The sequence below is a fragment of the Schistocerca serialis genome, chromosome 4, assembly GCF_023864345.2.
Source record: "Schistocerca serialis cubense isolate TAMUIC-IGC-003099 chromosome 4, iqSchSeri2.2, whole genome shotgun sequence".
In the NCBI taxonomy this organism is placed as follows: Eukaryota; Metazoa; Arthropoda; class Insecta; order Orthoptera; family Acrididae; genus Schistocerca; species Schistocerca serialis.
In genome coordinates, this window is record NC_064641.1 from 354,457,439 (window position 1) to 354,483,492 (window position 26,054).

Genomic DNA, 26,054 nt, shown 5'->3' on the forward strand with positions numbered 1-26,054 from the left:
AGCAAGTTACGCTGTATGATACATCATATATGCCCCTCTTGTGGACGATCGTTTTTCGGCAAAAACAAACACGAGCGTTCACACAACACTATATCGGTGATTGTTTATGACGCTGTATTAATGTCCACTAGAGTATTAATGTCCACTGTATTTCTTATGATATTTTGGTATTAGTGAATGACTATCTAAATGGAAATTATAGATTTGGGTGCATATACTGCTGACAAAGCCTGTGCTGCTTGAAAATTCCTGATGCAGCTTATATGCATAGCTTACATGCTTGCTTTTATTCATTTGTCGAGGATGGCATGAGATGTGATCAGAAACCTTTTTCATCACCACTCAAAGCTTCTGTCACTCGCCTTGGGATGTATCAAACGGATAATCTAGCCATTCGGCCAAGCCCCACAAAGGAAAACCAAGAAAAACCTCGGGGTAGCTTTGCCATCCTCGTATTTCTCATTTGCAAAGAAAATTAATTGAATTACAATGGAAAAAATAAAAAAAGATATTTACAATATGGATTTTTTTTAATGAATTTAAACACTGTTCACAAAAGAAACACAACACTGTTAATCTTCTGTGTCTTGAGGTGAACCGTCGACGCGTTGGTTTACGTCCATCTACGATTCCCTTCTATCTGTCATCTCTGGGTAACTGATTGAATTCTATTCCCATTTCACCGTCTCCTCGTGGGTATTATGGTTTTCCGCATATGCTTAACATGAAAATAAGAGTCAGTGTAAGTTCTGTGGAAAAGGTGTTTGATCTATGATGAGCTGAAATAGAATCTAATCTAAAGTTCTTTCTAATTCTCTGTCCTGAATTCGAAATATTCGGAAGTCGTAAGGTGTTCTTCATTTCTATCAACAACCCTAGAATGCACTATACACAAATCCAACTGGTGCTGCCGTGTCAACTTATGCTCGTCATCTTTCAGATGGACTTTAACACTTGTTGATGTTCTTATAACTGAAAGGCATTCACTCAGTTGGTAACTTCGCGAGCAACAATTGACATAACATAATTTACATACACAGATATGTTACAACAATAGTACAATTATAAAGACAATGTCCATCACAAAAGATTGAAACAAAGTAATAGGCGTCCTTTTAAAACTGAGAACGGGTTACCCCTTCTGAACAGCATGACTTCAGCTCAGCGAGTAAAAAAGCAAATGCAAACATACACTGACATTGCTAAATTGACATAAGAAAAAATATCTTGCCATAGACCAGATTCATTTGAGTCACTAACCCATGGTCATTATGCGTTGTGAAACCTGATTGAAGTTACTATCAACTAAATAAAAAAAATTTTGAAAGAAATCATTCATACTATAGCTAATTCTCTGCATACTGAAAAGAAAACTTATCTTTACAGTGGAAAACAAATACACAATGTCTGCATATCTCTCATACATTATGCCTGAAAAGAATAACTAAATACTAAATTGCAAAAAGAAAGAAACTATCCTAAGTATGATTGATAGGTTTAATGAAAATTCTCTATTGTCTAATCAATATTATTTGATTCAATCTTCAGAATCTTCAGTCATCATGAAATTACTTTAACAAGTGATGAGGATACATTTCTTTCACCTTTCCATTCTTCACATCCTTCAAAACATAAGTTCCTGGATGGGGTATTTTGGTAATCGCAAATGGTCCTTGATACAATAATTGCCATTTTGTGTTATTCCTCTGTATAAGTAAAGCCTTAGGATGAGTTTTTACCAAAACTTGGTCTTTCACTTTATATGTTTTTTATTTTTCCAAGTCGATTGTCAAAATATATTTTCCTTTTTCTTGCCTTGTCCATTATATTGAGTAAGGATTGTCGCACTTTATTTTGTAGGTCTATTTCGTTAACAGCCACTTTAGGAATTGGTCAAATCCAGTCATTCTGTTCCTGTTTTCAAACATCATTTCGTATGGGGTGTATTCTGTCGTAGTATGTGGCGTATTGTTTACAATTTCCTGAAAATCGTGAAGATAATCGATCCATTTGGGTTGCTGGTTGTGGTAATATGTTCTCATGAACCGGTTTAATTCACGAAAAATTCGTTCCACGGGATTCGCCAAAGGGTGGTATACTGATGTTAGAATTTGTTTCATACCACAACTGGCTAATGTTTGCCTCCAATGAAATCCAGTGAACATTGACCCATTGTCAGAAAGAATAGCCTCTGGTTTGCCTACCTTGACTATATAATCTTTGACCAGCTTCTTGGGTATGGATGCAGCAGTAGCTGATTTTAATGGATAAAGTTTGACTTACTTAGTGAATATATCAAGAAAAGCTACAATATATTTATATCATCCCCTTGATGATGGTAGAGGACCACAGACGTCGACCAAAATGATTGACAGCGGTTTAGTGGGTATAATAGGATGTAGGAAATCTTTCACACAAAAATTTCCTGGTTTGGCTAGCTGACAAATTTTACATTTCCTTAAGTGTCTGTGTACTTTCCTGCGAATATTTGGGAAGTAGCAATATGCTTGAATCTTCCGAGCACACTTTAATACTCCAAAATGTCCCCAAGTGATGTGCATGTGCAAAATTAAGTCATTCTCATTCTTCTCGGGAATACACAACTTCCAATTATCTGAATCAAGATGCCCTTTGAAAAATAAGACGTCGTACTCAACTTTGTACAGCCTCTTCAGATCACCGTTTCCAGGCTTTGCTAAAGTTTCCTTTATTGAATGCCAACGAGGATCTTCATTCTGTAGTTTTTCCATGTTCTTACACATGTCAAGAAAATGTTTCCTATATATTCTATCAGTCATTATAAGAACATTAAATTCGGACGGATTGTCCGTGATGTTGATAGTTGACAAATCTCCATCTGGCATTCTAGACAGTGCATCAGCGATGAAATTATCCTGTTCGCTTATGTATTTAATTTGAAATTGAAACTCTTGGACTGAGAGCGTCCATCTTGCTAATCTTGGATGTAATAATTTACATGTTTGCAAAAAACTTAACGCTTTGTGGTCACAGTATACTGTTGTCTTCGCTCCGTATAAGTAATAGTAAAATTTCTTAAATGACCAGACTACGGCCAATGCTTCCCTTTCGGTAGTCGTATATGTTCTTTCACAAGCAGTTAAGAGTCGGCTAGCAAAAGCTATTGGACAGAAAGTTGATTTTCTATCTATCATCTTTACTTGGAAGAGGCATGAACCTATTCCAATTTCCGAAGCATCTGCCATTAAACCGAATTCTTGGCTCATATCTGGATGATATAATATTTGTGAATTGACTAAGGCATGTTTTATTGCGTCAAATGCATTCTGACATTGTTGCGTCCACACCCACAGAGTATTTTTGCGCAACAAGCTGTACAACGGTTCTGCATTAATAGAGTGGTCGTGAATGAACTGTTGTTGGAACTGCAAAGTTTTTGATTGCCTTTAGTTTCCTGGAGTCCGGTAAGATGCCTTTTCCATTTATAAGATGACCCAAAAATTTGATTTTATCTCGAGCAAAATGGGACTTTTGCAGATTTGCGGTTATGCCTGCTTCCTTGAAACGTTCTAACACTCTTCTCAATAAATCAACGTGCTCCTTCCATGTGGTCGTAGCTATGAGCATGTCGTCCACAAACAAAGTTAAATTGCTTCGAAGTGCAGGTCCCAATGCGTAATCTAGAGCATTTATAAAAACTCCTGAGCTCACGTTTAGCCCGAAAGGTAAAACCTTAAATTGATAGCTTCTACCTGCATGTACAAACGCGGTGTACTTTTTTGATGGTTCGTCTAGAGCCCCCTGCCAAAATGAACTTCTCAGATCAATATTTGTTAAGTATTTTATCCCCTCGAACTTTTGAATTAGCTCATCGATATTTTCCGGATGAGTTCGCACGGGCACGATAATCTTATTTATCTGCCGTGCGTCTAGCACGAGACGAACTTTTCCTCCCTTTTTCGAGACAACATGAAGCGGACTACAGCATGGACTCGTCGAAGGTTCTATCAGATCCCATTCAAGCATCTGGTGGATTTCCGCATCAACTGCCTTTCGTTGGTGCCACGGTACTGGATAAAAGATACGGCAGAAAACTTAGTGTGGTATCACACCTAAATGGCATGTATATCCCTTGATTACACCAAGTCTTTCTTGAAAGACTTCATGATATTCCTGTAGAAGATCATATAATTGCTTTCTTTGGTGTTGTTGCAAATATTCAGGTTCTTGCACCTTTTCATATACCATATCTTCAGGGTTTAAAACTGGTTGCAAGTAATTAATTTGATGATACCGTGCAGGTTTGCTATTTATCCACTTTATTTGCAGCTTTGGTCCCTGACAATACTTTCCATGGGTACTATATTCCCTGAGAAGATTCACTTGATGTTTCTGATCCATTACTGTAAAACTGGCAGGGCCTAGAGAAAAATCGATATGCCAATTTCTCTCTCTAAATTCATCTATACCCAGGATACAGTCCTCAACCAATTTTTCTATTACAAGGAACGTGCAATTTATAGCTACATTTCCTATATCTAACTGGAGTTGAGTCTGCAGTTTAACCTAAGAAGACTTATGACCAGTAGGACCTACAGTTCTACAACATTCAACAGGAAAAATCGGTGGATTTGCTTTCTGAAGTATTCTTTGAAATAACTTCTCAGAAACGACATTTACTGCTGCTCCTGTATCTAAAGTAACTTTCACAGTAATGCCTTCAATTGCCGCCTGAATTTTCGCAACATGTTCAGTGATATGTTCCTCTTGACAAGGCATCATATCCTGCTGAAGTTCTTCTATTAATAATCTGCCATCATTGTACCGAAAAAAATTGACGCTTGAATTTTCGCCCCTGAAAACTTCCTCGACTGCACCGTCGGGGCTTCTGACAGTCGAGTTTAGTTTGACGATTGTCCATTATTAGTAGATGTCTGCTCCGTTACGTCAGTTATTATTGGTGGTTGATTTCTACATTCATTTGCAGTAGCATTTGGTACCCAACCTGAAGTTTGTGGTTGGTTGAGATATTCTTTGGTTCGTTGCTGATATCGGCGTTTTTGCTGATAATTCCCTTCTTGATAGTATCCTTTCCTCTTCTTATTATTCTTCCTCCATTCCGTTTATATGTTTGTTCACATTGTTGGTCATGATTACACTGGTCGGGATTTTCGTTACCAAATTTCAGGTTTTTCTGGAAATAATTCACCTGTGGGTTTGGTGAATTGTGTGCAAAAGGTTTGTTTCCATGCTGTTTGTTGTTACTATTGTATTTGTTAGGTTGGTAACTTGGTTGGTTATAGCACACACGTGATTCTTCGAACAGAATGTCTATTGAATCCAATGTGGCTAGAAAATCTTCCACATGTTGTTCAGGCACATGTAGAAGTTTTCAAGTGGAAGTTTGCCCTTTAATATTCGAATTATATCCTGCGTCGGGATTGGTTCATTCCAGCAGTATTTGATTTTATTTATATACTTCTCGAAATACTTTCTTAAAGATCCATTTTCGAAAGAAAAAGGTTGTGGGTCAAAAACTTCCTTACGTAATCTTTCTGGTACTCCCTTATTCCAGTATTTGTGCAAGAAAGTGCGTTCAAATTGGTCATAATCTTGACACCAATCGGATGCTTCTGACGCTCACATCGATCCATCTCCATGTATGAATCCTGCAATGTACATAATTTTTTGTTGCTCAGTCCACATTCGCGGCAATATCCCTTTAAATTGCTTGATAAATACCACAGGATTGCTCGACTTCCTTTCGGGAATAAATATCTGGAATTGACGATATTTAAGCATTTTTTCTTCATTCACAGTCACAGGTGTATTCTGGTGGCTACTTTGCGGTGAATGATAATCTCGATAATTTGTTTCTGGTTGATTACGTAAATATGCACCAATACATGGATATTGTTGCATGGATTCGGTTTCACTGGTTTCATCAGGAATAATGTCTGCTTTTGATAAACTGCAAGTAGTATGTGCCCCTCTAGTATTAACTAGACCCTGCTGGCATGCTTTTAATGTATTTTCTATCTTTGCTTTCCAAGCAGGAAATTCATCTCCTATATTCTCCTTAATCTCTTTAACTTCTGCTTTAAGTTGTTCTTGTGCAGCTTCGTTGTTAACTTGCACGTTAGAAACCGTTTCTTTCAAGGTCTTGTCAACATAATTTCGCACTGTCTCGGTTTGCTCTTTCGCCCAATCTTCAATGTCCTTAGAGAATGCGATCTTATGTTCATTGAAAAGTTTCTCTATGTGTTTCTCACCTTCGAGACTGAGAGTGTCTATCCTCCGAGTAAGCTCAATGACAGCTTGCTCGTTATCGTGCTTAATTGTATTCACGTCTTGCGCAATAGTGTTCTGTACATGAATAACTTCTTGCACTTGATGATTTAGTGTATCTTGACGACATAAGATGTCTTTGTATTTGTTTGTTAATTCCTGATACTGTTGTTCTTGTGTAACTATGAGTTGCGCCTGACTGACAATCAAGTGACTCTGCTTTGTTTCCAAACTCTGGAATTTTTCAGTAATCTTATCATTTATTTCTTTTAGTTTATTAGATTGCTCCTGAGCCAAATTAAATTGCCCACTCTCCAATACTTGGAATCTACGATTCATGTCATTTGCAAACGTGGATTGCGTGGTTTCCAATGCCTTAATCTCTTGTGTTATGACAGTCAAACTTGACGTCAGCTGGGATAACAAATCGGTATTCTCAGCAATTGGCGATTGCACTGGGCTTAATGAGGATTGTACCGACACAATTTTCGGTGCAGTCATTTCGTTTTCGCACGCGTCTGTGTCAGAGATGAAATTCATGTTGTTTGTTGGTTGCTGCATATTTCTCTGGACTTCTTTCGACATATGAATGTCGGAACTAGCAACCGTATGTGTCGACGGCGTGAACGCATTAATTACTGCTGGTTGCTCAGGCGTAATCGACATATCGCTAACTACGGCGGTATTAAATTCTGTGGCACTAGTTGACGATGCATTCACACTATTTAATTCATTTTGTGGCATTGTGATGCGTGCTTGCTTATTGGCTTTGAACATAGATCTAGTTATCACCATGTAAATGAGCAATTGACAGTTGCTCCTCTAAATAAGTCATACAAAAGTGACAAATTTTACACACGCAAAAAACGTTAATGTCCTAATGCTGTTAATGTACACTTTACAATGTGACAAAACACAGTACATAGATAACACATAAAATATTGTCTTACTATATCTACTGAAATACTGGAATTCTAGTAAAAGTAATGTAGCAACACTATTTATACTTAGAAAATTAATACATGAAAGGTCACTACAATGCATAAATGCTCAAGAAATCTAGTAATTCAAATGTTCTGGCCTTTTTGAAGTTTCTACTCGGCTGCTGGGATGACGTACTCGTTCTCTTCACAAGATACTCCCGCACGTTCAGTTAGCATGAAACATACAAAGGACCATAATGTAGTTACTCTATAAAACTAGACATATATACACACAATGAAACATTAATTACTAAATTACTAACATAGTTATATTGCAGGTTCACTATGAGTGTTGTATCAGGATCGTGTCCTGTCTAACGGTAGACATATATAAAGACTCCTTTGAAAAAAAAAGAAAATTTTTTTTTCTGTGTTCACTGTTGAGGGTAAATACATACAGCGTACACAGGGCGATGTGTGAAACTTATAGCGATTACGCGCTTCCGCTGTTGTAGAAATCTGCTCCAGATGCTGCAGATACCGTGTTGAGCTTCTTGAAATGAACAATATTTTATTGTTCTATTAACTGATTTCCTTCCATATACACTTATATTTTACAATGTGAATCAAAAACTCGCAATGGCGTCAATTTTTAGATCACAAGAATGGCTCTCCTCTCCTAAATTTTTTTTTTTACTCATAAGGAGAACAAAAGTTCTATCTCCTAAGAATAATTATGTGAGCGCTGACCGCCACAGAGTAATATGTTTGTCTCTCTCTCGCACTGTCACAGCAAGTTACGCTGCTTGATACATCATACACGGTAGACAGCGCACGCTCAACTCACAAAACTAAGAGCTGTCAACGAACACCGCACAGGTGAAACGTGAGCTAAAAGGTACAAGCTAAGAAAATGTAATTCGCCCGCGTCTTAATAACTTAATGGCATAAAACCTTCAAATCTGCCGTAATAATCAGACAGTAATGTTGCTCAAAATTGCACAGAGCAAACACCGCTTAACGACATAAAACGGTAAAATGATGGCGTAATAGACGTCTCCCCCAAAGCAACTTAATTGAAAAGGTTAAATCATTACTCTCAGAAAGTTACTTGAAATAGAAAAATAGTCAATAAGTTACCTAGGCTACACAGCCAGAGGCTTGTTTTCACCAAATTGAAATTTCTGTGAGAACCAGGAGCTTACCTCTAGGAGGTGGTACTTAATTGCTACCATTTACATGTAAGGTTCTCTTCTATGGTAGTAGTAGGGTACAATGGGACCAAACTGCTGAGGTCATCGGTGCCTAGGCTTATACACTACTTCCATTTAAACTAACTTACGCTAAGGACAACACACACACCTATGCTCGAGGAAGTACCTGAACCTCCGACAGTGGGAGCCGCGTGAACCTTGACAAAATGGTTCAAATGGCTCTGAGCACTATGGGACTTAACATCTGAGGTCATCAGTCCCCTAGAACTGAGAACTACTTAAACCTAACTAACCTAAGGACATCACACACATCCATGCCCGAGGCAGGATTCGAACCTGCGGAACCTTGACAAGCCGCGCGAACCGTGACCGGGCGTTTACTCCGCGCGGCGACTCTCTTCTATGACATTTATATTTCAGAACGATCTAAAACAAATTTGAACAGCCTACATTAGTTCGACAAATTTCCTTAAAATAATTTAAAGATTAAATAATGAATCCAAGAAAATATCCCAGGGTGTTACATACAAATACTTAATAAATCAGATTTATCACAGAGCTTATGAACAATTTAACAGTGGTAACTACCCAATTTAATTAAACACTAGGGTAACGACAAACGGCCTGACGGTTCACTTATTTGAAAACCACCAGATTCAAGGTACTAGACAGGTTACGGCGTAAACAGGTAATAAATGGTTCAAATGGCTCTAAGCACTATGGGACTTAACTTCTGAGGTCATCAGACCCATATAACTTAGAACTACTTAAACCTAACTAACCTAAGGACATCACACACTTCCATGCCCGAGGCAGGATTCGAACCTGCGACCGTAGCGGTCGCGCGGTTCCAAACAGGTAATAGTAAGGTAAAATTTCAAGTAGCACTTACAATGGCAAGCGGATACCTTTACACGTGTAGAACAAGCAGTAACCATTAAATGGATCAAAATCAGACCAGTTGTGGTTCTCAATAATTACAACGGGTAAAATTTTTTTTTTGAGGTACGTAAAGCGGCAGTCGCAGAGGCGGGCATATCACAGCACGAGCGATAGCAGCTATTGCTACACCAAGAAGCTGTTTTTCCACAATTTCAACTCACTGCAAAAAGCTAGCATCCAAAAGCTCACAATATGGACATAAGGGAAGACAATTCATCTGAAGCACACTGAAGTGCTGATGACAAGTACAATGCAGCCGCTGACGGTACAGTCGCAACTACTCAGTCTCCGCACAAACAGAGCCAACGGCCCACAAAGCTGACGGTCCGACCATTGTCCGTGTTGCCCCGTCGCCACGCTCCCAGACACTACCCAAGTCCACACGCTCCAGCGTGTTTTCAAGACTCCGCGCCAGAGATAACAGACAGGGAGCTAAGGGTAATTCACGCCACCTGGGGAGGGAGCCAGCAAATGAAGGGGCAAGAAAAGATGCAAAGAAGCTGCCACGGCTCAAATGTATTTATATTTGGTTCCATCATTCTGAGACGTTATTAGTGCGCTGGGATCTTATACTGTCGCTCCACATCTCTTTTGGCATAAGTTCGCTATCGAACCACTGGTCCACGAAATAGTCATAGAAGTCCTGAAGCTTTTGGTTGTCAGGCGTGCTCTCCTCTCATCCAACATTTGCAGGGGAAGATATGCTAGATCTGAATACATTCTTATGTGACAGCGTATTTTCTCGTTTTCCTTATAGGCTGGAACGAGGCCGCAAGACAGTACTTGTTTCCGCAAACATGAATTAAAATGATAATTGGAACCAGTACTCTCCGTTCCAGAAAACAAACTGTTAGCTGCTTGGAAGATGGCTATTTTGAAATCTGTCGTCAGTGATGCAGGGTTCCATCCAGGCATGTTAGTTTTAATAATTTTAAAAGTACGTTCATAATTACGCTTCCCGCTTTTTATTTGGCAGCAAAGCGTAAAACAACTGGAATGGTGTTTGTTTCCTCCCAAGAACTATTAAGTTCGGTGTGGTGTATAAACAACTGTCCAATCTGCTTGCACGAACTCTTGAACGTTTCATCCACAAAGAACGTTTCGCAATTCGATACTCGTGCTCTTTCCCTTCCGCTGGCAAACAACAGTATTCTGTCATTCGGTTCCCTGTTGCCATCTGCAAGCAAAAAGTGGCTACCATCATTCATCAGTAAATTATTTTCTTAGAAGAATATTCCTCCAGAATCGGTGGGATCTTGTCTACTTCCCACATATTTTCTCCTAATGCGATGTAACGATTGTTCGCACTTCTGTGTGATCGTACCGATGTTACCAAGTCGTAGCCTCGGCTGAAAAGCTGCCTTACTTCTTCAACGTAAACTGACGAAACTGAAGCATCTGTTTCTTCTGCCAGCTTCTTTGCGCTGACAAAATGCTTTCATACTTCATTTGCTGTTTCATTTGAAATACAAACATGGCTACCACCCAGTAAAACTGTGTTATTCTTTGTGGATAGTCTTCCCTTGTATTTTTTCGTTTATTCGATACAACACCAGTAAGCCACTTATTGTTTTTTTGTATAGTCCACTATATACTGATGCCCATTGCAAATCAGTAAAGGTTTCCCTTTGGCGGTATCAGTGATCTCCGTTATCTCAGCGCCAAAACACGGAACACTGCTTGCCAGTTAGAGTTCAACTACAGTACTGAACTCAGGTAGAAAGCCATGCACACTACGAACTGGTGCGGGGACAGGGAACTTGGTATGGAAATGGTCTCTGCCCTTCGCGAGTATACGTCGCAGAAAGGGCTGACAGGCCGGTGAATCCTACTTCTGGAACACCCTGTCCACAGCCTACAGAGTCCTGGGCTCCGCACAAAAGGCAACACATTCCCTCTCAGCACAAGTGTCATTCTGTGCAAATGTCACAAACTCGTGGGAGAGACTCGAGCACCCGCGCTAGGATCCTGATCTCTCCCCATGCCATTGTCATAATTTCGATTCCTTAAAAACGGCTTGTAGGCAGAGGATGTGCAGCAGGTAAGTATGAACTTCTTCTCGCAGCAGGCCTCTTCATTTTACCAAAAGGGTATCTTGAACCTGGTGCGTCGGTGGGGTGATTGCCTCAATGTTCCAGCCCTTTTGTCTGACTGCCATGCCGCTTCTGGACAGTACAGCCTTCCAAAGGAAACTTTCTCGTCGCCCTATACTGGGTGGTTATATATAAAGTGCAGCTACTCACGGACGTCCAGGGTGGGCTGTAATTATCGTATGGCAAAACGAAACTTGGAATATGAGAATGCGTTAGTTTGGAACAGATTTACGCTGGAAAAAAAATTGTTTCAAATTTTGACCATCAACTGCAAACCTGGCACTGTGAATGTACGAGAAACGTATAGCAATGTCTCCATATGTAATGAATTAGGAACGGAGGAAAGTGGCAGAAAGGTGAAACCAGAGAGAAAGGCATAATCTTGATTTTATTATTAACCATATTGTATGAAGACGCGGTTTCCATACAGATGCGCTCCTTCAAAGCAGGAATCACATGCTGTTCGAGCAGGTCTGGATGACGTGCAGACATCCAGCACACCTGACAAGACCTCTGGGCATATTGTCTTGAAAAAAAAAGTTCTGCGAATAAAAGTACTTGGAAGTCCTTATTAGGACTGTTGAGATTTTTAATAAAGTCGGTAATCCGATACATCGATATTAAAAAAGTATCGTTGTCGAACATCGATACGAAGGAAAGTAATTATTGATCCACCGATGTATCGACGGAAGAAAATATCGACGTACCGGCCAAATAAAATATCGACTGCACAAAATATACTGCCAGTTTTAGAGCTGTATATTTAAGAGTTGATTTATTGTTAGATATTCTGTACGTCAACAAGCTAGGAGCCTGCTTGTTCCCTTAGAGCAAGAATTGAAAGGAAAACGGTACACTTTAGCACTTTGCTAACGATGGTGGCACAATAAAAGGTGCCGATGAGTCTGTCGATCGGTTTCACCACATGTCGGATTTGCTTGGAACACTCCATGTCGACTTCCCAGTTTTTTTTCATTTCTGCAGACTCTAGTGATCTAGCAGTTGCGTGGTGAAGTTAGACGTTGCAGTTTCTGTTAGTAGCACCGAGCGCCGATTACATCAGGATTTCCCCTGACACGCCTGTGCCCACCGCAAAGACCAGTCTTGTAATTTAGGGTTTTGTTCATCTGTTTCAGCTACTGTTTTTGAAGAATGCCGATGTGAAGGAATAGCACAATAGCTGCGTTACAAATTGTTTTCTAACGCAACTGGTGTGCTGTGCTATTTTTTCGCGTCGGAAATCTTGTTATTCCATACACACGACCACCCCCGTGTGCAATCGAACTTCTTCTTTGTGCCATCTATACTTGCTTCACACAGTCAAATAGAAAGACTGGATTTGATGAACTTCAAAAAAGTGGCAAGACTCCTTCCCACAGTGAAAGTAAAATTATGTTCTACTATAATTTCAAAAGAACAACTTCAAATATTAATTGAAAATTGCGACAAGAATATAATACAAAATAAAAATATCTGCGCTCCATATTGCAGTCTCTGTATCACCATATCTATTTATCGGTGAACTAGTATAGACCACATCGATCGATATCTTTTGAACTTTAGTCATATATCGATATTTTATCAGCAGCCCTAAACCACACCACTCAGTCACATAAGGAGAGCACAACGGCTCTTTGTGCACAACACGCGGTTTAACAGTGGCCAAATTCGGCAGTTCTGCGTATTCAATGTAGTGTAAATTTTGCCTCACCACTTCACAGAATATTGCAGGGCCACGTGTGATTAACTTCGATCGATGCCAGAAACCGAAGAGCAAATTCGTGGCGTTTTTGTGAGTCATGAGATTTCAGTTATTGGATCTTGTACGGTTACCAGTGAAAAATAGACCACAAAACTCTCCGTCCTGTTGACCATGGGATGGACAGTTCTCGTGGCACTACGTCAGCACTAGCATGTGCTACACGATCAGTTACAGCAACAGAAACCTCGTCAGTAACTTTCACTGGAAAAGACGCCTTCCTCTTCCAGGTGCCTCACTAAGCCCACCCGTGTTTCAGTCAGCGATACTCTCTCAATGCAGCAATGTAATTGCTGGTGTTCATATAAAACAGTTTCACTGACAGCACATATGGTTTTTCTTCTCCATGGGTAGCTTCACCCTGTGTATACACTATGTTATGAAAAGTATCCGGACACTCCCAAACACATACGTTTTTCATATTAGTTGCATTCTGCTGCCACCTGCTGCCAGGTACTCCATACCAGCGACCTCGGTAGTCATTAGACAGAGCGAGAAAGCAGAATGGGGCGCCCTGCGGAACTCACGGACTTCGAACGTGGTCAGATGATTGGGTGTCACTTGTGTGATAAGTCTGTAAGCGAGCTTCCCACACTCCTAAACATCCCTAGAGCCACTGTTTCCGATGTGAGAAATGGGAAACGTGAAGGGACACGTACAGCATAAAAGCGTACAGGCCTCGTCTGTTGACTGACAGAGACCGCCGACATTTTAAGAGGGTCGTAATGTGTAATAGGCAGACATCTATCCAGACCATCACACAGGAATTCCAAACTGCATCAGGAGCCACTACAAGTAGTCTGACAGTTAGGCGGGATGTGAGAAAACTTGGATTTCATGGTCGAATGGTTGCTCATAAGACACATCACGCCAGTAGATACCAAACGACTCCTAGCTCGGTGTAAGGAAGGTAAACATCTGACGATTGAACAGTGGAAAAACTTTGTGTGGAGTGACTAATCATGGTACACAATATGGCGATCCGATGGCAGAGTGTGGGTATGGCGAATGCCCGGTGAACGTCATCTGCCAGCATGTGTAGTGCCAACAGTAAAATTCGGAGGCTGTGGTGTTGTGGTGTGGTCGTGTTTTTCATGGAGGGGCCTTGCACCCCTTGTTGTTTGGCCTACACTGACGTTTTAAGCATCTTCTTTCTTCCCGCTGTGGGAGAGCAATTCAGGGATGGCGATTGCGTATTTCAACACGACCGAGCACCTGTTCATAATGCACGGCCTGTGGCGGAGTGGTTACACGACAGTAATATCCCTGTAATGGACTGGTCTGCACAGAGTCCTGACCTGAATCCTAAAGAGCACCTTTGGGATGTTTTGGAACGCCGACTTCGTGCCAGGCCTCACCGACCGACATCGATACCTCTCCTCAGTGCAGCACTCCGTGAAGAATGGGCTGCCATTCCCCAAGAAACCTTCCAGCACCTGATTGAACGTCTGCCTGCGAGAGTGGAAGCTGTCATCAAGGCTAAGGGTGGGCCAACACTACATTGAATTAGAGCATTACCGATAAAGGGCGCCACCAACTTGTAAGTAATTTTCAGCTAGGTGTCCGGATACTTTTGATCACATGGTGGAGGTCAAATACCGGCTTTTCTGACTGCAAAGAAAGTCTTATTAAGTCTTCATAAAACTTCCATTACGCTGTAAAAAGATGGTATTTGACCTTTATAACTTGTATAATTTTCAGAATGAGATTTTCACTCTGCAGCGGAGTGTGCGCTGATATGAAACTTCCTGGCAGATTAAAACTGTGTGCCCGACCGAGACTCGAACTTTGGACCTTTGCCTTTCGCGGGCAAGTGCTCTACCATCTGAGCTACCGAAGCACGACTCACGTCCGGTCCACACAGCTGTACTTCTGCCAGTATCTCGTCCCCTACCTTCCAAACTTTACAGAAGCTCTCCTGCGAACCTTGCAGAACTAGCACTCCTGAAAGAAAGGATACTGCGGAGACATGGCTTAGCCACAGCCCGGGGGATGTTTCCAGAATGAGATTTTCACTCTGCAGCGGAGTGTGCACTGATATGAAACTTCCTGGCAGCTGTAAAGTTTGGAAGGTAGGAGACGAGATACTGGCAGAAGTAAAGCTGTGAGGACCGGGCCTGAGTCGTGCTTCGGTAGCTCAGATGGCCAGTCTGCGTTCGGCAGGGCAGCAGTGCGCACCGCGCTCGGCCGTCCACGCCGCTGCGCACGCGGAGTGTTTTGTTTACTTCCTCGTCACCGCACTTCTCAGTCGAACAAGCTCTAATGGCCAACTCTTACAGGAAGAACACTCTTAAGTTCACCTTCTCAAATGAATACGCACGACCAAAAGCACTGGCCGTCGAATGCTTCCTACGCGAAGGCGTGAAGATCCCCCGTGACGAACTCATCGGCATACACCTATCGATCATTACCAGCGTCGTTTATGTTAAGATGACTTCCGACGGTGCCTGCAACGAGATTATTCAAAGGACGCGACATGGACTAAAATTTCGGCACTCCGACGGAAACGTCGGGCCTGTGGATGTCGACCATGCAGAACTTGGCCTTCAGACGATCCTTGTATTCGAACTGCCTTTCGAGGTGAATGAAGATGAAGTCATCGCGGCGCTAAGCCCGTTCGGAAAAGTCCAGAGCCACGTAGCCGAGACATGGGCACAGTTTACGACGTATCCGGTGCTTAATGGTGTGAGACAAGTCCGAATTGATCTGAAACGGTACGTTCCATCATACATTCCTACCGGCGGCTGCGTGCGGTGGTCATTTACGACGGACAACCTCGAACATGTTCCGGTTGTGGCAAAGAAGGCCACGTCCCTAATGAATGCCTGCAACGCCGCATCAGACAACTAAGGCCCGACGATACGAACACCGACAGAACAATGACCACCCTTCCAGTCACCTATGCGGCGACACTCCACGTCCAGCCCACACAAGACGCCGTTCATGAGCGTCTCTCTGGTCCGATACACCCGGAGGCGTCCCAGCACTTTGACACCGGCGATGCCGCCCGTGAACATGTCCAACAGCCGGACACACCCAAGCTAGAAGATCACAAGGATACCAATGAGAGTGTTCTGGAGAATGACGACCGCATTATAGCACCCGCGGCTTTTGTACCGGAACGACGTGAATCTCTTCCTTCCTCAGACACCGAAACTCACTGCCGAAAGCAGAAGTCGCACATACGACGAAAAAAACGCCGCAAGACATCAGAATCGACCATTGAGCCACCTCCGCAGGACAAAGAGATGGCACATCACTCTGACGGAGAACACGATAACACTTTCTCCTCTGTCACGGAGACGCGTCATCCACAAGACGGTGAACCTGAAACGTCCCCTTTGAACAATTATACAAGACTGTGCTTAAACTGACACACAATATTTTTACCGCAACGCAATCTGACTTTCAATAATCCCTACAAAAGAATGGCCCTTACTAACATTTCACAAATCACTTACCTCACAAAAATCTTCGTTACTCTAACTACTGCAATACAGCGAGCGCCACTACTGCCAGCTAAATAAAAGATTCAACAACGGAAGGTACTAACTACTGATAGGCATAGTTAGCAAATGAAAGATTTTAATAGAGAACAAACGATGTGTTTACCTTAATAGTCATCAAAAGTCATAATATATATAGTAGTTCATGACATCCAGTCTTACAAATTTCAAAACTCCGCCATTTCTCTCCCCACATCCACCACTGCTGGCGGCTCACCTCCAACTGCGCAACGCTACGCTCCGTTAACAGCCCACTGCCCAACACTACAATGGCAGACAACAATGCAAACTGGCCACAGACTGCACACAGCACAGCCAGTGATTTTCATACAGAGCGCTACGTAACGTTGCCAATAAGAAAACATAAACAACCTACTTACATAGCCCCCATGCTCCCCACAAAAAATTTTACAAATTGTTTTGGGCAGTGGCCAATAGTGATTTGATAAAATTTTTCATAATTACAATAACAAACATATCAAATGCACACACTTATTGATACAATGTTGGTCAAAAGCTAAAATTTTCTCACAGTCCATAAAGACAGTCCTGATCATTCATCACAGTAAAATTGCAGTGTTTTTTTTTCTCAAAGTCTGAGCAGTAAAAGAAAATGCACACGGAAGTAGTGGATTTCCATGCAATCTTGAAGAAGTAGTGTTGTCCTTCCAACGGAAAGACAGTTCTGACTCTTTACATGCAGACAGGTATTGGTCCACAACAGAGCAAACCCACAGCAGAGTCAGTCGAAATTTTGAAGAGTATTGGTAGGTAGGTCATCACAGAGCAGACCCACTGTAGTCCTGGTAGAGATTACGGTATTGGTGGGCTACCAGAGGTGCAGACCCACTGTAGTCCTTGTAGAAATAATGGTATTGATGAATTATCAAAGGTGTAGACCCACTGTAGTCCTTGTAGAGATGGCCAGCAGCCATCTGCTGCGACAGTGGAGGTGCACAGTCACCATCGAAGAGTCTTGCGGACAATATTGTAAGTCCATAACCACCACTTGTGCACTCACAAAGTTTTTGGAATTGCCCTTAGAACCAGCAATGCTGTTATCCAGTCCCTTGCTGAATTATTAACACACGTGCAAACACTGACAGTCCCTACTTCTCACATATTGTCCATATACTATGACCAACAGAAACGTGTGCGGTGAAATGGAACTTACAAGTTAATAGTATGATGAACTGGTTTCAATTACAATTTTATAACATAAGAATACAATTACAAAGGTACAAAATACATCATTAAAGAACATAACAATACAGATTACATTTGTAGTAAAACAGGCTTTACAAAAGAATAGAAATAACATATACGTCAGTGTTACAGGAATTAAGACATGAGTACATACATAAAAGATCAGAATAACTTTCGAAACATCAACTTCACACATGAGCATTAAAACAAAACAGAATAAATAATGTCTAAGCATCTTTACAAAGTAAATAACATATTATTTGAAAAATTTTACAACGTAACTCATATCAGCTACACACATAAAGACAGGAAAAACACAAATATACAAGAGTACACAAACACATAGCAGAATAACACAAGAGGAAAGGGCAGGGTTTGTTTTCAGTGTAACATTTGGTACTGCATTCCAACCCAAAACTTCATTCCATATATCGTCCCTCTTATTTCAACATTTGCTCCAGCCAAAAAAAAAAATCCGATCCAAGCATGCTTTCTGTATTCTGTTCACATCCTCTTTCAAAAATAGTTTTTCTCCACTGTGCACTACTTTTTTGGCCAAACCATTTTCTTATAGCTTCTCAATGCATTTCTTCCGATTCATCGTAGTTAGTTTCTTATATAGTCTACCCCTCTTAAGCTAACTTAAATCTACTCAGCTCAGATATATATACCAAGGGACGAGGCAATGCAGCAGCACATAACAAATTAACACAAACAGCAGGGGCAAAAAGAATACAAATTGGCAAAGTAAGCAACAATATTACAACTAATATAAGGCAATGTTCAGCAAACAAGAAAAATAAATCAGTAGTAAACTGGCTTAGCAGAGTAACACAAATTCAAATTCAGTAACACTATGCCTGACAAACAGCAGCAGCAAATGAAATAACTTATATCTAAACATGACATAGCTCAAGCAGAAAAAATATTACAGTAAAGATGGCCATGTCTAATACCTATGTCACATCTTAACACTAGAGTGATGCATCACTGTAACTTGTTCTAGCACACAAGTTACCCAGTGACTGACAAAAATTATGTATGCAATTCCTGTGAAGTGGAAATGTCATTTTGTGCTCCCTCATTTTTTTGGAGTCCATCCACCATAAAGTTATTTTTTACTGGATCTGTAGGCATAAAATATTTATATTAGTACATCTATAAAATTTCATTTTAACCAATGCTGCAGTGCAGCTAGAAACTAAATATAAAACAAAATGAGTAAATAAATACATAAAGCAAGCCATATGGCATTTCTCTCAACTAGCAAGAAAATAGCCGTGAAATGTTTCTCATCGTTTCATTAGGCATCTTAGTAAATATCATAAATTAAGAGCTCCACAGTATAATCATATGTTTTCAAGTTTGAGCGTGTCGTATTTGCGATGCTTTCTACAAAGGAATGTCAATAGCGAGGTTAATGGTCTCTTTTTTTCTCCACCTAATGGCTTTTTCTCCAGGTGACTCACACAGCTGGTCGCCTATAACGCATTACGTCAAGGTCACTTAGCTTTCTTACCGAAATATTTACGACACCAGTTTGCACTACAGTGACAGTCTAATATAAAAATTTCGCAGATCGAGAATTTGCATTGCAAATGTGTCTGGTTGCCAAATTGTCTGTTTCTATGATTGGCTCTGTCATATTCATTACTACGGAAATGCGATCTTTCTCTGTAACTATTACTCTGCCAGTGGTTGTCATATGGGTGGTGTCTGTTTTGGTCACGATTTGTGTTGTGAGAATAGCCTTGTCGTGTCCAGTTATTATTTCTTTCATCGTGTAATTGCGACGGATGTGACCTGTAATTGTTGTGTTCCTGTTTTCGCGTTCCGCGATTGTCAGTGTCAATTTCCAATTCTTCTAACAGTCCCTGAAAAGCTTTAATGTTATCTTTGCGACGTCCTGGCAAAATAATATGTCGTAAATGTTCAGGTAATTTGATTAAGCAAATGCGGATGAGTTCTGAGGGGCTGTATGGGTTTGACAGGTACTGATTCTTGTTCAACATGTCTTCAAAATATTTCACAAGACTGGAGAATTCAGATTGTTCGAAATGTTTCATTATTATGATGCTATGCTTTACTCGGTCTTGTGTAGCTTGAGACCAATATTCTGAGAGGAAGGCGTGATAAAACTCTCCTTCACTGTGACAATCACGAATGACCGATCGCATTCTTACAGCTGGTTCATTCTCTAAGTAGCCACACATAAATTCTAATCTGTGTTCTAACGACCAGTTGGGAGGAAAACAATGAGAGAATTGATGGAGCAATGCTTGTGGATGAATGTCGTTGTCAGAATTCTTAAATGTTTTGAATTTACATGTAGTAATGAACAGCTTACAGTCAAAATCATCGAGTCGGCGAGTCGCACATCGCTCATTGTTACTTCGTTTCAGCGGTTCCATCTCAAAATTCAATGTGCCTTGCCAATTTCTTTCATAATTTCCGAAGTGCCCTGAGTTATTATTTTGTGGCTGTTCCATATTTCTATGTCCCTCTTCCCGTATTGGAGCGCGAGTGGCCTCTGAAATACGTAATTCTTGTATTACCTGTGTCAGCTGATCTTGTACTTCCTGGATTTCTCTTTGGTGTTGCGTATTAATTTGATTCTGATTTTGTTTGAATTTCCTAATTTGTTCACACTCTTCTGTGTCATTAAAGACTACCGGTTTTGTGTCATTCAGATTATCATCTACCTTTGTAGATAAATTATTTAGCTGATCTGAAAGTTCAACTACTTTCTCTGATAATGAACTAATTTGCTCCATGTGTCTTTCTACTGTGTCCTTTAAGTTTTCCTGAGTTTTTGCAAGTTGGGTAACCGAATCGGTAGATGCAACTGAGGCAATTTTAGCTTGCAAGGTCTCTTGATTTTCATGAACAATAATTTGCAGTTCTTTTATGGCTGCTTCGTGATTCTATAATGCATTTTCATGCCGCGAAAAAATAGGTTGAAACTGCTCACAAATTTGTGTTTTTACGTCGTTACAGACTTTTTGACATTTCGATTCGATTTTATGTAACTCAGTAGTTAAATCTTCACATGTTTGTTCGAGCGTGGTGTGAAGATTTTGTTCCATTGCGTCTAACTGTTGCTGTGTTTGTCTCTGGTGTTGTTCCATTGTGTCTAACTTTTGAAGATTTAGTTCCACTGTGTCTAAATTTTGAAGCTTTTGCTGTGTTTGTCTCTGATTTTGTTCCATTGCGTCTAACTTTTGAAGCTTTTGTCCCATTTGTTGCATTAATTGTAATAACAATGCACTGGTGTCTGAAACATGTTCCTCAGTGCTTTTCGGCAGTGAATTTGCACCGACAACATTCACATTTTGACAAGCGGAAAATGTGTCTTGACTCATTTGAGAAAACGGTGAGAACCCAAAACCTGAGTCAACAGTATTTGCAATATTGTGTTCTGTCATTCCCGATTCCTGAGGCGAGCTGTTGCCGACCGATCGATCGATAATGCTTCCCTGTTCACTACCTGTTTCACTGTCTACACCATTATTTAACGCCCGCTCCATTTCTCTATGCACAGTTACCAAATTACTACTTTGAATGACTGTTAATTCATTACACAGTGGTGCTGGTAAGCTACGCTCGTCGTCACTATTATTTCTCTGTTTACTTTGGAGCCTAGTGTTACGTTTTTCACACGCCATTATTGTCACAATATTTCACACGATAACACAGAAAATAAGAGAACACATTAACATAGCGCTGAAAATAATATCTAGTTAATTGCAAGCTGCGAAATACTTGGTGCAAATTTACATGCGTGCCACACCTGTTTTACTGTACAACAATGAAAGACTGCAACTACAAAGTAAATTCTCTATACAATTGCGTGCTAGCAATAAACAAAAGCTACACTAATTACACAAACTACAAGACAAAATCAGAAGATTCCAGTGAGGTATCCTGGCAGGGTCGCCATATGAAACGTCCCCTTTGAACAATTATACAAGACAGTGCTTAAACTGACACATAATATTTTTAGCGCAACACAATCTGACTTTCAATAATCCCTACAAAAGAATGGCCCTGACTAACATTAACCTATACCTTTCACAAATCACTTACCTCACAAAAATCTTCGTTACTCGAACTACTGCAATACAGCGAGCGCCACTACTGCCAGCTAAATAAAAGATTCAACTACAGAAGGCACTAACTACTGATAGGCATAGTTAGCAAATGAAAGATTTTAATAGAGAACAAACAATGTATTTACCTTAATAGTCATCAAAAGTCATAATATATACAGTAGTTCATGACATCCAGTCTTACAAATTTCAAAACTCCGCCATTTCTCTCCCCACATCCACCACTGCTGGCAGCTCACCTCCAACTGCGCAACGCTATGCGCTGTTAACAGCCAACTGCCCAACACTACAATGGCAGGCAACAATGCAAACTGGCCACAGACTGCACACAACACAGCCAGTGATTTTCATACTGAGCGCTACGTAACGTTGCCAATAAGAAAACATAAACAGCCTACTTACAAACCGTCCAACAGAGATCGTGCGCAAGCCCCACGCCCAGAAGCCATGGAACATTGCACGCCTGCTGTCACCGACGCAATTGAGCCGACTCGGCCAGCGCTGCCACCTCTCGCCGATGTCAAACCTGTCGGACATTTTTCATGGGCAGATGACACGTATTTCCCACCCCCATCTGATGCGGAAATGAAATCTGTTCCTCCGTTAGACCAACACTAAAATGGGGGAAGTTTCTACGGCGACTCCTGCGACTTCTATGGACTTCCAGCAGGCGTACCGAATAGCTACTATCACTACTAATAATATCGGCTCCCACGCTAAACTTCAACTGCTCCATGACACGCTAAGAGCAGCGGACATCGACATCACCCTGTTACAAGAACTGAGGACAGCAACTTGGACTTGGTGTTATGAATATGAGACGTACGCCGCCCCTGCAGCTATGGAACACACAGGCGCAGCCATCCTCCTCCGAGAAGGGATTGCAGTTTCCGATGTCGCATACCTCCCAACAGCGCGAGGGGTGGCCATAACAGTTGAAGGACTCAAAATCATAAATCTCTACCCCCCATCGGGCACTGATAGACGGAGGGATCGCTCCCAGTTCTACACAGAAGATATCACGCCTTTATTCCTCGGCCGATACGATCATCTCATCGTAGGTGGAGATTTCAACTTTGTCCTCCAGCGCACAGACCAATACCACCATTTCACCACATGTCCGGAACTTCGCTTCCTCGTCCGCCGCCTTCGTCTCCTCGACAGTTGGCGAGTGGTACACGGCGTCCGCCCGGGGTATACACACATCACGAGCCACTTCGCCAGCCGACTTGATAGAATATACATCTCTAACGCTCTAAAATCAGTTCTCCTCGACGCGGAACGTTGGCCGTCTGCCTTTTCGGATCATGACATCTACATCTGTACCATGAACCTACGTCGACAATCTATATGGCGCAGTGCAGGACCTTGGAAACTCAAGCCAGAGATTTTAACCTTGACCAGATGCCGTCTAGAGGGAGCCATTGTACGAGCACGCAGCCAAGATATGCATCATATTGTTCAAAATGTTCGTCGACGCCGACAGGCTTTAATGACGACTTTAGACTTACCTGATGGACGACGGCTGACTTCGCAAGCTACCATTGCGGATGCATTTACAACGCACTATAGACTTTTCTATCAAGAAGTACCTGCCAGTGCAGAGGCCATTGCTGAGGTTGCCCAGGAGACACATGGTACCCTAAACGCAGCAGCTGCAACCCTCCTGACTTCTGAAGTGACCACCGACGACGTCCAAGGCGCTGTGGCCAAAGGGTCTCTGTATCGATCTCCCGGTCCGGATGGTTTACCTCTCGAATTTTACAGAACCTTCCAAGATTTGATGATGCCACGATGGAGGGACATGTACTGGGAACTTTTGTCCGGCGCGGCCAACCCGCCACCAATGTTCATGGAAGGCTTACTTGTGCCAGTCCCGAAACCCGCAGGAGGAACACGACTCGACAGTTATCGGCCGATCACGTTACTCAATTCCGACTTCAAGATTTTCACACGCCTTCTAGCAGTGCGACTCAAACATGTCCTACGAGACATTGTTTCCAACGAACAAACATCTTTAGACGGCGATCGTAATATACAGACAGCCCTCAGTGAATATCGAGATGTGATCGCTGTGGCAACACACTCGCGACTGCCAGGCGCTTTAACCTCCATCGACTTCAAACAAGCGTTTGACCGCGTCAATCATGCGTTCCTCAACGCAGTGATGGACCGAATGGCAATTCCCCCGACGTTCACGCAAGTGATTATGCGGCTCCTTCGTGGAGCAACGTCCAGACTTCTCGTCAACGGCAGACTTACATAACCTATACGGATTGAACGCTCAGTAGGGCAGGGTTGCCCTTTATCGACGGTGCTTTATGCCATTGCGATGGAACCACTCATTTGCGGATTACGGCGACGTTTGACAGGTATTCCACTCCGGGATCATATGTTCCGCTGCCGAGCTTACGCGGACGACTTGGCCCTCGTCGTACGTTCAGCGGCCGATGTACAAGCTGCGATGCAGTGGATTACCCGTTACAGTGCAGGGGCAGGGAGCGCTATGAACGTGGCAAAATCATGCGCCATGAAGATCGGCCGCGGCCTTCCCGCAGACAGCGTAGTCCCATTTCAACTGGTGGACACCCTTCGTTGTCTCGGGTTGGTGTACACGCGAGACATTCGCCGCACCTCGGCGATCAATTTTCGGGCGCTGCTGCAACGCATCCGGGCCAACATACAAAATCACATACTACGCCCGCTGACTATGTGCCAGAGAGTCACCTTCGTCAATACCCATCTGGCAGCCCGGATACCCCATATAGCGCAGATTCTGCCCATCACTGCGACAATGGCGGCCCCATTACAGGCGGCTTTCGGCTATTTCATTTGCTCTGGACACATCTTCAAAGTCCAGTATGAAGCTCTCACCTTACCGAAGCGGGATGGTGGCCTCGATCAGGTTAATGTGAGAGCCAGGACTACGGCACTTTACACCAATACTATGCTCCGGTTATGGAAAAGCCAAAATGCTAGTTTTACTGGAATGTTGACCACCGAGCTCGCACCTGTTTCGGGACGCCCACCGACGTCTTTGGCACACATCCCACCTCCGATGTCACATATCGGCCGTTCCTTTTTGGAGTACAGCTACATATGCACCGAGCTCCCCAGGACCAGGAAGACGACCACCCGCGACATCTACCGCCTTCTCCGGAAGTCTCCACCCCGCAACCCCGTCGAAACACGTCACCCCCAGGTTTCATGGCCTACAGTTTGGAAAACGATCCACCAACCATATCACACCACTGACACCACCTCTATGTGGTACCTTATCGTCAACTATACTACAAGACAGAAACTGCATCGCATCGCACTGGTGGACTCACCCCTGTGCCTCAAGTGCAATGTCGAAGGTATAGATTTACATCGTTTTGAGTGTGGGCCAGCAGCAGCTGTCTGGACCCTCGTACAGAAGATTGTGGCTTTCTACCTCCGAGTACCACCACATCACGTTTCTCCTACCATGATGATATATCCCGACACGACCAACTTTCCATCGGCTAAGTGGCACGCCATCACATGGATCAGTGGCATGACTGTCAACTAACTCTTCCGGGACGACATCGTCGATCCGGCGGACTTTTGGACACGCCTCCAAGTACATCACCACACCCTTCGCCGACATCGACACTATCGGGCCACTTTCGCGAACTATTTACAGAGTATTTTCACCAACCCGCCTCAAAGCTGGAATCTCAACGAACCGTGCCAGCCAAGACTGGACGATCCCACGTTCCCCTTCAATGGTCAATGATAGAATGTATTTTGTTCTGATGGCGCGCCAAAGTGGAGCAGGTGCGGAAAGTATTCCTATTTTATTTCACTTCTCTTTTCTCCTCCTCTTCTAAGTTTTTTTTTTCCTTACACATGTTTATCCTTTTCACACATAGCTCTCTATCTGCAGCCTATTTGTTTTCTTTTTCTTTCTCCTGTGCTCCCAAAAAAAAAAAAAAAGGTTGCTGCGGATGGTGAGACTGTATACTCATTTATGTTGACAAAAAAAAAGGTCTGGAAAAACTTAAAAAAAAA